At 47.1% G+C, this 8975-nt stretch overlaps 1 long non-coding RNA gene across 1 annotated transcript; it reads right to left on the bottom strand.

Moving 5' to 3' along the window:
- Window positions 1-405: 405 nt before the first annotated feature.
- LOC147722705 (uncharacterized) lies at window positions 406-3124 on the bottom strand. Its single transcript, XR_015310038.1, has 3 exons — window positions 3026-3124; window positions 1803-1928; window positions 406-472 (listed from the first exon to the last, which is right to left on the bottom strand). It is a non-coding gene; the product is annotated as an uncharacterized LOC147722705 (long non-coding RNA).
- Window positions 3125-8975: the final 5851 nt, after the last annotated feature.

The following is an 8975-nucleotide window of genomic DNA, read 5'->3' as shown; positions in this document are numbered from 1 at the left end:
CCCCCCAAAAGTCTCTAAAAAAGGGGCAAGGGACACTATGGCAGGGTGCTGTTGGCTTTAGCAGCCAGGGCATCATGCTCCTTGCGGAGGGTGGCAAGTTCGAAGCGGAGGCCCTCCACCAAGTTCTTATAGTTCAGGACCTCCTGCTCCAGGTATGACAGTCTGAGGGATAAGCGGCACCGGTGTGCCTTGCAAATCCTGTGGGGGGCAGCTGCTGTCTTTGCTGCTCGGCGTTGGCGTTTGGCTTTGGTAGCCCGGCTCCGTACCGCTGGAGCACTGCGCTGGCTGGCAGCCCGCACGGAGGAGGATGCAGCTGTCCCCGTGGACGTTGTTGTTGTACCAGACTGCGTCTCCTCCTCCTCCAGGGCCACCAGCCGCCGATATTCAGCGACAGTGGCAACCAGCCTCCGTTGCCGGGCCATTCGAGCCAGCTCCTTCCTCCTTGATGGTGTCTTGGATTTGGAAGGAGCAACTACATGAAGAAAGAAAGACATAGTCTGTAACCAATGCTCCTGAAGATTAACACAAAATGATTGAGCAGAAAGTGGTCACAGTACAAGTAGCAAATTGAAAGCACAGTACATAACTATTGAGGACAGTATCTATGTAACCTCCGACTTCTTCATCCTTGCTCTAACATTAGAGGGAGTTTAAGGAACAAATTCTACAAGCACTATGGACTTCCATTACAGTCGACTATGACAGTACACCAGTCTTATTCTTCTTCTTCTCTCTTGTTTAGGAAAATTGGTACGTTATCTTAAGCAAGCCGGTATAATGCCAGCGCAGTGAACTTGCACCCGAGAAAAACAGACGCACACCATGGTGAGTGAGACAGACTTGCGTTACTGTACCGGTCCAGTACATGCAGGTGTTGAAGCTCTTACTTTTCTATTACGGGTGGCACTGAGAATACTCTTTTAAAAGGGCTACTGCTTAATTAATTTAGCTTTCACCCTACAGTGCAAATGAGTATTAGAAAAGGAAAATAAAGAAGCTAAATAATCTGATTATCTATCACTTCACATGGGATGTATTTGATGAAATATGGGATGACTTTAGGTGCTTTGCTTATTATTGAGTGAACAGTGATACCCCCACACATGAATGACGTACTACTACTAAACTAAAGTTATTAAGAGAGGTAGGGAGTGTCCATCGTAATAACCGGATATATGCTGTGCTTGCAGTTACAATACAAACTACTGCTACTATTCATGGTAGTATTTGGACAAAATTACAACTTATTTTCCTTGCCTTTCCTACACTGGAATGGACGTGCGGGTGCGGTGTTACATGCTCTTCAAAGTAACACTTAGTTCATCCAGTGACCGTCTACTCTCTCTAGATACACATATGCTATCTAAGAGTCAGATAGTATCATGAATGATCCAGGCATCCATCCATTCAAAGTATATGCACACATACAGTTTCTGTTTCACCCACCCAGGCTGTTCTCCTTACACCCATCCTTGCTTCATCATTCACCCAGCCATGCACCATACCATATTCTTTCCTTCCCAGCCACCTCGGGGAACAAGCAAACACATATCATTCTTCTTTGCTAGTCATCATTACATTTCTCGTCCTTCCACGCTTATTTACACCCTTCTTTCGTTTTTCGTTCATCCCTTCCATCAAGTTCACCTCAGATCTGATTGGGATTCTTCTAGCCAAAAACTTCACAGCTAAGTCGAAGTACATTTAGAGGAGGCTACTACCTGGTTTATTTATAATACACCCGTGCAGAAAGCACACTCTGCAGTCTTCAATCTCAAATGAGTAAGGAATGTATAGCTTACCTCTGCCCGCCACCACCGTGTCATCCCCCACAGATTTGTCCGGCACTTCCACCGCCTCCTCCCCAGAGTTGTCCTCGTCCAATGCCACCACCACCTCGACGCTGGCCCCGCCTCCAGATGTTCCACCTACAAAGTACATTTAATAATGTTAGAATACACCACTCACTACTATATAATATTTGGTCTAGGAGGAAGAAAGAAATGTGAAAAAAACAGTATACAATTTAATAATTTGTGACTGTCTACTGTAAAGTAAAAATGTCCCTTTTTCCAGGGAAGGCTGTTGTCTTGCTGCACTTTTTGGCACAACTGATGAATGCTTGCTTTTTATTTTTAACACGCACCACTTTTTCTCCTAACACACAGAAGCTTGACTTCTAAGAACACGAGCAGGATCAAGTTCAAACCAGGTGAGAGCTCGGCTCGACCACAAGAAATGTGTCCAATGAATCGTCAGCACTAAGCACTTTTCCATTTCCAGTTAAACGTTTACTTTTATGACAAACTTGATTTCAATAAATGTGTTTACTTTTAATAAAGCTTTTAAACTTAAATAGACTCTGTGGTTTTTGGCCCTCCAGACTAGAGTGGATGAGCTAAAGGTTTTGGAATTTTTGCAAGCATAAGTCTGTGCCTCTGCCATCGGTGACTTTGGGAGCTAAATGACTCTGCCACACTATCTAGTCAGTAAGGAGATTGGGGGTTCAACTACAAAGTCTGTTATCACTGAGGTATGTGGAAAGTCTAACAGCACCTATTATAATTGATAAGCTAAGCAATGCATTATTTAGTGTCCATAGTTCTGTTTGTGCAGATTTGTCCCTGCAACAGTAGTAGAATGGATTGTCCTCCTATCCAAACCAAAAGTAAAGTAGTATCTTATTCTTTCTTGGTGGTCATTCACCTTTTTATTGTTGGCAATTGTCAAAGCATAAACATTTAGAATACTTGAAAAGACATTATGGACAATCCCAGAGGACTGCACTCAGTGCATAGAGCTATTGCTGACTAGAATGGGAGTCCAATGGAAATGCCAAATGTGCAATCTTAGTAAGCTACACAGACAGACTAATAAGAATAATCTAGTAATACCACACAAAGTCATAGTCGAGGCAGGATAAGAATTTAGATCCTGTCTACAAGAAGATCAAAGACGATTTAGAAAAAATCAAATGAGGAACGCTAGGAAAAAATAAGTACTCTATATTAAAATTAAAACTTACTGGGGCCAGCAAAGGAGCCCTCGCCTGCCCGGTCCTGGCCTGCATCGTCAACAGCACCCTCCTCCTCCTCCTGTGTCCTCCTCTTGCCCCTGGGGGAAGCTGATGTACAACATGAAAGAAAGAAAAACAGAAAACATGGATGATATTTGTCAACCAAATCAAACATTTCAAAAGAACTAACAAAATATTTTTGCGAAATAGCAAATAGACAACTACTCCACGGGATATATTATTGACCAATCTCATGTGGTCGACTACGTCATTACTTTAGTATTGCTTGATTTGCGGACCGTCGAATTGGAAATTACCTTATGTAACTCACTAAACAAAGTACTAAAAAGGTTTGCCTAGGATTGGCAGGCAGCAGTCCGCAGCACGCGAAGTGACAGCCAAAGTCCATCGTGATTAAAGATCAGCGACAACACTAAAGTTTCCTACTACATTAACCAGTCATTAAAATACTCAAACTATCAATCCACCAACACTATTTCTTCTTATCGCCATGTGTACAAAGGAAGGACTGGACTTGAGTCTGTAGGGGCTGATTTAGAAGCCCCTTGCGGCTCTTTTGCACCATTGTTGCGTGACTTTTGTGACGCAGCGGCAGCACAAAAGAGGCGCAATGGTGCGGCGTATATTAACAACGTGACGCATATGGGAGATGCATCACGTTGTAAAGCCCTGCGCCAATAGGGGGCGTTCCGGCGCAAGGGAGGGCGTTCCTGCACAGGAACGCATCCTAAAAGTGGCTGAGGGAAATCTACAAGATTTCAATCAGTCACTTTGAGGACAATGATGCGTGACTCAAACCCTGCGCCTGCTTGAAGCAGACGTACAGCTTGACGCAGCATTGGGGAGATAGGGCACCCCAGAGCATTGATGGAGCTGCACCATCGCTGCGACGCAACTCCAGCAATGCGCCGCCTTTACGGCACAGATGCGTAACGCTTTGGTGACGTTTTGGGCCCATGGTGCGCCGCATTGTAAATACGGCGCACCATGGGTGATGGTGGCGTGACGCACAATTACTGGTGCATCCCTGCTCCTTTGCAGGGATGCGCCGGTAATTAAAAATCTGAACCTTAGTGTGTAGCATTACGCAGTTCTTTAAACTACACTCATACATAATTTCACAGGCCAATGAAATGAACACAAAATCTAAAACAAATAAGCATAGTAGCAACACTACTGAGAAGGAGAGCAGTGTACCTGAAATGCACAGAAGATTTTGAAATATAATTTACCTACAATGTATTGAGCAGCATTATTGCTCTTGGTAAAAAACAAAAATTTGCAATATAATAACACAGCAGGAGAAAACATAGTAGTAAAGAAATAGCTACTACTACTCACCAAGCCCGGGGATTTCAAGGCCAAGGAGGTCGAGCAGATCTCGCTCACGGGTCAGGACATCCGTCCAGCAGTGGGTGGCCTGGTTGTAGGTGCGCCAGACCCGAGAGTGGTGGTAAATGGCCTGGCACACCTTCTGTAGGAGAGTAGGGTCTGCTATCCTATGGTCACCCCAAATTTTTGCTTTTTGCTTCACTGGTTTCTGACTTAATGTGGCTGTGGGCCTGCTAATCAGACCCACAGCCTGCTGTTCTCTCTCGAAATTACTGCCAATGCACTTTAGGTGCATTACGAATTGGAACTGGTTCACCTTATGAGCCCCTGTATTAGTGCACCCTAGGTGCCCAGGGCATAGGTGTATCCAAGGCCTACCAGGGGCTGCAGCATGTATTGTGCCACCCCTGGCCTGGCCTCCATATTTGACACAACTGGCTGATCACTCAGCTGGGGTAAGTCGGTGTAACCACCTCTTACTTAGGTACAGTATGTCTGTGCCTAACCCTAAACTGGACACATATGTTCCTATCAGCCACTCCTATGGAAGGCCTCATCAATCCTGGAGGCAGAGTGCTTGGAAATATGTGAGATGGTGCTCTAGCATGAGCTGAGCCTGTCTGCAGCTGTCGGAAACAACTCCCTAAGCTGTTCCGGGATATTGCCATACCATATACTCTTAAGTGCATTATAATCCTCGCGGTTAAATGCTATCTTTGGTTTGGCTTTATCAAAACATGTCGAGTAAGGTGTCATACGAATTGGAATACTATCCCCTCGCCAATTCTGGCGACAGGGATAGCATTCCACCCTTCTAGAGGGACACGACATGTGTGTAGCCTTAACCCCGGTTAAAGTTAAACAGAGCCTCAGCATCACAAAATGGATGCTGCCACCACAGACACGAGTCTGGCCTCCTGCTGCTGACCGAAACTCGGCAGATGGTGGCCTGGACAAAGGGTTTCCTGCCTTGGGAGGTGCGAGCACCTCCCCAGACAGGGTTTTGTGTATTGGGTAGGACAGGGCTGAATAGAATCAGACATGCCCGGGGCACACAAGGTGTCCCCGTGCATAGGCCAGTCCAAACCGGTTCTGGGGCCTTCCAGCCCCAGTCCTGGCGAGGAGCTGGACAAAGGAAAGGGGGTGTAACCGCCCCCCTTCCTGGTTCCTCCCAGAGGAGGGACCTAGTAGGTGATCCTCCCCTCAGATTGGGAATAAGAGTGGGAGCCGTGCCAGTGCACATCAGATCATCCTGAATCAACTTTACACGAAGAAGAAGACTGGACTTCGACATTCTGCTGCACAGAAGACTGAAGAGAATCTCCCTTGTGGCCTAGGAGTGGCCACCCTGTGAACACAGGTACCAACCAGCGACCCGACGTCTGCTTTGCCGCCGCCTCCCGCCGGAGCCCGAGCCCAGAGCCTGACAAGAACCAGACTCCCAGACCTCTCAGAGCCCGATCCACAGTCCCTGCAAAGAAGGGACCCTTGGAGGCACCGAGTGACGTGGGACCGGACCTCTTGGAAGACACTCGAAAAGCTGACTGCGCAGCTTCTGAGGCATCCTCGACGTTGTGCTTTGGGGACTGAGAACCCCCACCACCGAGCAGCCCTTGCACCGAAGAGTAGCCCTCCAGCCTCTCCACGATCTGCGTGGGGCCCTTTTGCATTGTGCCACTCGACGCGCCATCCCGGCCACTAGCCACGTGGTCAGCGGCCATCTTGGCGACGAACCCGAAGATTTACACAGCAGGTCTGGTTGCTCCAGACCTACCCAAGCTCCTGTGAAAAGGAGCACCCGCTCTGACCTTGCTGGTCCGAGTGTTAAGCATTTTTCCCCTTCTGCCTGGCTTGCCTTTGCCAAGGCCTGTTTGCTCCGATCGAGGTGCCGACACCGCCAACAGCGAGAAGCCTGCGTGGGACAGCTCGTGACCGACTCCTGGACGTCCTCGACCCCGGGTATCCACGTGGCTGCAGAAAGAAGCTACCCAACAACGTCTGTTTGCACCCGACATCGCCTGGTTCCAATCTGGTTCCACGGTAGTCACTGGCTAGTGACTTTGAACATTGTCCCCTCTGCTTTCAGGTCTTCACATCTTCAGATCCACCCTTGGATCCACCGGAACTCTTCTCATCGAGCCGCCTGCAGCATCTTCAGCTCCAAGCACCATCGACCAGCGTGACGAAACCCGACACTACTTCGACCCTGTGCACCCGCTTCCTGTGGGTGAGGTAACTCAGCTCCGCCGGTGCTCCTGCACTGGTACACATCTCAAGGGCCTGTGTTTTAAGTTTCAGCTCCGTAGGTCACTCAGAAGGTTCCTAACTTTCTAACTTTGTACTTTTTACGCACCATAGACTTTACATTGGAAAGTGCGTGCACTTTGAACACTGCACCCGAGTCCCGTGGGCCTTTCCCGGCTTAGTTATTTCCAGTCTCGAATAGCTCCAGCGATTCCCAAGGCCCTAGGCCTCTTCACTTTCCTATTGGTATCTCTTATACCACTTTCTTAGTATATGGTTTAGGTGGCCCCTAGGGCTCATCCATATTGTGCAACTTTTGTGTATTTTAAACTGTCTTGTGATTTAACGCTTGTGCTTCTGTGCTCATAAAGAGTCCAGGGGATTTTATAGTTAATAAATCAATATATATTTTCAATATATATCTGTGTGGTGTCCCTTTCATTTGGTATTCAAGGGGGTTGTGTATGGTATAACAGCTGGCTTCACATGCCTTTCAGAGTTTAGCCTAAGACTGCTTTGTCCACGTTACCACTAGGATAACTGGTCTACAAGGTTGAATTACAACCATCATCATAAGGGTTGCTTGGCATGGTACAAAGTGATCACTAGAATTAGTGAGCATTATATACCAGGCCAACTTCTCACATTGGTGAGCAGCGGATTGGGATCTGAGCTTGCTGTTGTTTTACCATTACAATCTTTGAGATTATCATTTGAAAGATCATACAGGTACCTGCTAGGTACATATAAAACAAGACTAGTATACTTAAGTTCTACTGAACTTAGTTGTTGTAGAGCAAAGGGAGTAGCACACCCTAGCTACAACTACTAGATAGGTTTAGTAGGTAAACACCAGTGTAGGTAGATTGCAACACATCCACCCACACTAGAGCAATGTCTGGAGCAGAGGGGTCCAGTGGACTTACTCCTGTTGAGAGTGACCCTCCAAGGGCACCATCCAAATTTGCTATTTTTTCCTTTAAGGAATTAAGACAGCTTTGTGTCTTAAGGGGTCTGAAGACAGGGCCTTCCCCTACTACAGACCACCTAAGAGAGCTCTTAGACCAGTCTGAGACTCTAAAGCCCTCTAAGGCAAACCCCACAGGGAATGCTGAAGGAGGCCATCCTTCAGAGGATGACACTGTAGACACCCCTGCCCCTATCATCCTGGTAGATGAGGAAGCCTCCACCACTGGAGCTCCTCAGGTAGATGAGGAGGAAGAGGAAGAGGAAGAGGAGGAGGTGGAAAGCAGTGAGTCAGATGATGACAGAAATAGTCAGGTGCTGGTCAGTAGACTGAACCAGGCTAACTTAAGCTTACTTGGGAATGAATCAGGTAACAACCCATTCAGACCCCCAGGTGGACTTAACCAGGAGCCTAGGAGGAGAAGGACTCACTCAGGTGACTCTGACAACTCCCATGCTTCTAGAGGTTCTCATGGTCACTCCAGAAGAAGGATGACTAGCCCTCAGAGAAGGGAACATGAGACCAAATTGAGAGAATCTCAAATTAGAGAGGCTGAATTGAGAGTCCAGAGACAAGAGTTAGAGATTGCCCTGGCCCAAGAGAAACTTGCTAGAGCAAGACAGCCTAGAGAGAGTGGGGTAATAGAACCCACTGGTGGCAGCAATATCCACAAGGATAAAGACAGGTCTTTTGATAATAGAAACCTGAGTAAGATTGTGCCCTCCTACAAAGCTGGGGATGATATCCATAAATGGATTACTGCAATGGAGAGAGCCTGCAGAGTACAGCAGATCCCTCAGGAGCAGTGGGCAGCAATCTTGTGGCTCTCCTTTGAAGGTAGAGGTCGAGACAGACTCCTCACAGTTAGTGATGGGGATTCTAGAAACTACCTGGTCCTGAAGAGTGCTCTGATTGATGGGTTAGGCTTAACCACTGAACAGTACAGGTTAATGTTCAGAGATACCCAGAAGACACAGACTCAGGACTGGTCTGAATTTGTTGAGTGTGCCACTAAGGCTCTGGAGGGATGGTTGCTGGGAAGCAAGGTTACAGACTATGAAGGATTGTATAATTTGCTGATGAGAGAACAAATTTTAAATAATTGTCAGAACCAGCAGTTGCATCAACATTTGGTTGACTCAGATTTGACCTCTCCCCAAGAATTGGTAAAGAGGGCAGATAAATGGGTAAGAACCAGAGTTAAGCAAAAGAACCAGAACCAGAACCAGGGTGGTGACCAGAAGAAAACAGACCAGAAGGGTGGGGAGCAGAAAGCTAAAGACCAGAAGTCTTCAACAGGGCCCCAAACTGAGACAGAGGGTGGGTCCCAAACTTCCAAGAAGAAGAAGAAAGAAGGTCAGAAGAAACCCTGGTGTAAAACTTGTAAAAACACCT

This window comes from Lissotriton vulgaris, chromosome 4_1, assembly GCF_964263255.1.
Source record: "Lissotriton vulgaris chromosome 4_1, aLisVul1.2, whole genome shotgun sequence".
In the NCBI taxonomy this organism is placed as follows: Eukaryota; Metazoa; Chordata; class Amphibia; order Caudata; family Salamandridae; genus Lissotriton; species Lissotriton vulgaris.
Note: the sequence above shows the minus strand (reverse complement) of the source record. Positions and strands in the feature narration are given on the sequence as shown.